This window comes from Etheostoma spectabile, chromosome 15 (genome assembly GCF_008692095.1).
Source record: "Etheostoma spectabile isolate EspeVRDwgs_2016 chromosome 15, UIUC_Espe_1.0, whole genome shotgun sequence".
NCBI lineage: Eukaryota > Metazoa > Chordata > Actinopteri > Perciformes > Percidae > Etheostoma > Etheostoma spectabile.
The window spans coordinates 20,839,318-20,844,825 of NC_045747.1; positions in this window are offsets into that span (position 1 = coordinate 20,839,318).

Consider the following 5,508-nt stretch of genomic DNA (forward strand, 5'->3'; position numbering starts at 1 on the left):
ATGCAATACTAACAAGCCACGGGCGAGCGGCGTGCGTTGCCACGGCGTGTAGTTACATTTTTTGAGATGTGCAGGTCAGGCTACGGCGTAGGGCCCGGCGTAGACGCAGAGGGGTCTGCGGGGGTCTGCAGGGGTCTGCAGGGGTACACAGTTGATTCTACGCAGAACCATAAAACCTCCATTAGCCAGTTGCTGGTTTTGGAAAGTGGAAGTATAGACGGTTGTTTTGACCACCTCTACCCGATCCTTACTGAAAATCTGATTTGTTCAGGCCCTATCCCCTTACCACTGGGATACCCTGATCCTAACCGTTCGAGGTCAATGCCTGACCTCAACCATTTTCACACATGCGTCGAACAAATCGGGTTTCCAGTACAGATCGGGCAGGGCCGATGGTAGGTCCAATGCTCCAACACAGTAGGCAAAGTAGACTGGTCTGATGCATGCTGGAGGATGCATTCAGAATTCATGCAACATCTAGGTATTTTTGGTATTCTGTAGATTTTGCTTTTGCCAAATCAGTATGTACGACTAGTATAGCAGGCGGTTTCGAATGCCTCATTCCTGAAGCCTAATGTCCCCATGCTAATGGTGCTGAGGTTAATGTCTCTGCACCACTTTGGTCCAGACTGAAACATGTCAGCAACTGTTGGATGGCTTGTGATGAAATGTGGTTCATCGTTCCTGTTCCCTTTCAGCACGAACAGTGATAACGTTGGTGATCCTCTGTCTTTTCATCTAGCATAAAGTTAGCTCACAGTTCAGCCTCACAGAGCTGCCTGCAGAATCATTTTCTTTTTCTTTCCCTGATCTTTTCCCAAAACAAGAAAGTAAGAATGCTGGAGTTTCAGGTTTGGGTTTAATATGTGATCTAATAACCTGTTCAGTCAAGGAATGATTGACTTCACAGGGGGGGAAGTGATGCTGCGGCCAACTGACAGTTTTTGGGTCAGCTTTCAAAATATTCAGACATTTTACATCACATAGAGACAGTGGCTGTTATTATTGTATGTTTACACTTTTCAGTTATCATCCTTATCATCCTTAAATTAAAATTCAGATATCAGCTGTGTGTGTGTGTGTTTATTCTATGTTGCAGCCTGCTGCTTATTATAAAAGTTAATGGCTGAGCAGCGTGTCCATGAAATTTATGGCACCTCCCATCTTCCTCCTGTGTTCCTCGCAGCATCTCTCCTGTCCTCTTTACAGCTGGGTGATTAAGGGGGGGGTGGAGGGTGGCTGCAGTGTACTTTGTGTGGGGTGATCTTTACAACCCCTCCCCCCCCCCCCCGCAAGGGATCAGACAAACACTTATTAACTGAGAGGAATGCAAACAGGCCGGAGCTGCTGAGATGCAGGACAGCATAGGGTCAAGGGTGGAGGGCTGAAGGTGGGAGGTAAGGGGAGGATGTGTGGGTGAAGAAAGGGAAAGGGGAAAAGTAGAAGACCCTCCTCCTCCCACCTCCCCCTTTTACTTCTTGTGAACTCCCCACCCTTGAGACTTGATCCAGAGTTTTTAAAGAAGAACGACTGTGGAGCTACTGAACATGGTGAACCTGACACGCATGTAGTTCCATCAAGCTTCATCTCAATCTGATTTTTTTTATCGTTTTATTTTATTGATTGGATATCGATTAATTTACCTTGTTGTACGAAGATAAGATAGCATAAGCCTTTATTGATAAGTTGAAATTCGGGTGCTGAAGCAGCACACATACAGAAATAAGTGTAAATAGTTAGTAAAATAAATAAAATATAATCAGAATTATATAAAATAGAAATAAGAATAAACCACAAAATGGCATGGCAAGCAGTGCACATACTTATAGTACAAATTGGCAGTGTGGTACTTAAACTTTTTATTTTTTGCAGAAGGACAGCTCCCAGGCCATCTTTTGATGCATCTGTTGAAATCTTCTGTCTTTTTGCTGGATCATAATACGCAAGCACAGGGGACTTGGTCAAAGTTGTCTTGAGAGCATTCCATTCTCGCTCATTCCTTGGTGTCCACTTGAACTCTGTGGAGTCGTGCAGTAGTTCCCTCAGTGCTGACGTTTTCACAGATAAGTTGGGTATAAACTTGCCGATGAAGTTGATCATCCCCATTATTCTGAGTACCCCTTTCTTGTCTGTGGGGCGGGGCATGCTACAGATTGCTTTTATTTTTGTTTTATCCGGCTCAATTCCTTCAGCGGACAACTTGTCTCCGAGGAATGTTATTTCTTGCACACCAAACTGACATTTTGCACGATTCAATTTCAGTCCATTGTCAGACACCCTGTGGAGAACTTTTGCCAGTCTCTCGTTGTGCTCCTGAAGGGTGGACCCCCATATGACTAAATCATCGATGTAGCATCGCACTCCTTCTAGACCCTCAAGCATGTTGTCCATCGCTCGATGATAGATCTCTGATGCTGAGATTATGCCAAAAGGCATGCGTAAGAATCTGTATCGACCGTACGGCGTATTGAATGTGCAGTATCTTGAGCTTTTGTCATCTAACTGGATCTGCCAGAATCCCTGCGCTGCATCCAGCTTGGAAAAATACTTTGCACCTGCCATTTCACTTGCAATTTCCTCACGTTTTGGTATTTGGTAGTGCTCACGTTTTATGTTCCTATTTAAGTCTCCTGGATCCATGCAAATCCTTAGTTCTCTGTTCTTGTTCTTTTTGTCTACGCACACCATAGAGTTAACCCACTCTGTAGGCTCTTCTACTTTAGTGATCACATTCAGTTCACACATTCTGTCCAGTTCTTTCTTAAGGCGCTCCCTAAGTGGAGCTGGGATTCTCCTTGGAGCATGGATAACTGGTTGCGCATCCTCTTTCAATTGAATTGAATATGTGTAGGGTAGACAACCCAGCCCATTAAACACATCAGGAAAACGTTGCACTACAGAGTCGACTGTGCTGTTGTGTGCCCTCGCAGCTTCTGAACAGCTGATTTGGTAGACTCTTCTCACCAGATTCAGTTTCTTTGATGTGACCCCTCCTATCACGCTCACGACCCTCAGGTACCACAGAGACATCACACTGTATCTTGTTCTTCACTGTCACTCTTAGCCTACACTGACCTTTGCTTCTATTTCTTTTCCGTTGTAATCTTTCAGCTGCCTGAATATTTTCGGCTTTTCTTTCATAACCCTGATTTCTGTCATGCTGATCAGATTGGCTTGACACCCTGTCAATTCTCAGAGCTACCAAAGCTCCATTTATTGGAAGTGAAACTACCCAGTTTTCATCTTCTGTGTGCCTTTCATGTGCCTCTGTGGCTTGCCCTTTCTTTGCATTTTCACTGACACTGGCTATGAAAACGTCTCACTCAGGTCTGTTCCTCAACAACCTCACTGGCTTTGATCTATCTTTGTAGCACTGTTTGGCAAATGATTTTTCCATTGCATTTTGCACATCTTTTGCCATATGCAGGGCACTGCCTTGGCTCGTGTTTGCCACCACATCGTTTGCAACCGTGCAGTTTGTTGGTTTTCTGTTGATTATTTCTTTCAATTTATTTCTGACACCGCTACGTTAGCGCTCTCGTGCATTACCGATGCACTCGTGTCAGCAAACGTCTTTGCATGCTGTTGTGCTAGCTCCTAGCATGGCATTTTTCTCAGCCTCATCCAAAGTTGTTATCGTCTCTCAGCATCCTTTCCTCGTCTCTTCCTGTCAAGTATTCCGTAAACTATCTGATCGCGGACCATGAATCTTCAAATCTCCAAAATCACCATACGTGCCTTCAGCTTTAATCAGTCATAAAGCATCAAATGTCTCTCCTGCCTGTTGCATTCGTGACCGGAACACATACCTCTCGTATACAATGTTCTTTTTCGGGGAGCGTATGCTCGATTTTTCAATACTTTTACCGTAGTCATTCTTGTCATCAGCTCTTGCAAACTCAAATGTGTTGAAGACCTCCATGGCTTGGGGACCCGCGACTGTGAGCAGAATTGCAATTTTCCTTGGTCCTGGCCTTGTTGCCCATGAAATTTCATCATCCCTGGTGGCGGAGACGAAAATACAGGCTCAAAACACTGCTGCTTGAAAGACTTCCAATTGCAGAGATCACCATTTCCACACGACTTTTCAGTGCCTCCGGTTGGCACCGTGAGCGGCCGTCATCCCGTATCTCTCGGTAAAGCAAAGCGTTTCAAACATCCAGTTTTTTACCTTCTCCTGACCGAATGTTTGATGTTTAATTTGAACCTCACTTCATAACCGTATGTCCCATTCCAACGAATGAACTTGTTGTTTTTTGTTTTTCGAACTTTTAACATGAAATTTGAATACCAGCAGCAATAATCATGTGCGGTCCTACACGGTGTTTTTTTTTTATTTTTTTTTTTTTTTTTTTTTTTGTTTTTTTTTTTTTTTTTTTTTTTTTTTTTTTTTTTTTTTTTTTTTTTTTTTTTTTTTTTTTTTTTTTTTTTTTTTAATTTAAAATGTTAAAACTGTTTTTTTTTTTTTTTTATTTTTTTTTTTTTTTTTTTTTTTTTTTTTTTTTTTTTTTTTTTTTTTTTTTTTTTTTTTTTTTTTTTTTTTTTTTTTTTTTTTTTTTTTTTTTTTTTTTTTTTTTTTTTTTTTTTTTTTTTTTCTTTTTTTTTTTTTTTTTTTTTTTTTTTTGTTTTTGTTTTGCTTTCTTGTTATTCTTTTTTGTTTTTTTTTTTTTTTTTTTTTTTTTTTTTTTTTTTTTTTTTTTTGTTTTTTTTTTTTTTTTTTTTTTTTTTTTTTTTTTTTTTTTTTTTTTTTTTTTTTTTTTTTTTTTTTTTGTGTTTTTTTTTTTTTTTTTTTTTTTTTTTTTTTTTTTTTGTTTTGTTTTTTTTTTTTTTTTTTTTTTTTTTTTTTTTTTTTTTTTTTTTTTTTTTAGGTATTTTTTTTTTTTTTTTTTTTTTTTTTTTTTTTTTTTCTTTTTTTTTTTTTTTTTTTTTTTTTTTTTTTTTTTTTTTTTTTTTTTTTTTTTTTATTTTTTTTACTCGCTGGTTCTAAATCTTCTCCTGTAGTTTACCTTGTATCTGTAAACCAGTATGTCCCTCTAGTGGCCATACCAGGAACTATCATTGAATGCATTCTGCATATCAACACAGTATGGTACGGTTAGTTTTATTCTACTGAAGCCCTGTACAAAACTGCATGTTTTAGAAAGTCAGTCTTTTTGGAGGTTAGTCTATGTATTGCATGCAACTCACAATTAAAACTGACAAGGACAAATTAAATAGTTGTGCAACAGTCATTTATTGGCAACTGTTTGGATAATCAGTGAATCATTAAAGTTGTGTTTTTGCTGCTTTTATTTGTCTCTTGTGATCGTGACCTGAATATATTCAGGTTTATTTGGATAAAGCAAGACATTTCAATGACGTAACTTTGTGAGTTAATGTAATACATTGTGACCTTCTCTGTTTGGATTCAGCTTCCTGTTCATCTCTCCTCATCCAGTTAAGTCCACATGTATGCAAGTGGAAGATGTGGATTAGTCCAGAGGAGCAGGGGGAGGCTGCAGAGGAGGG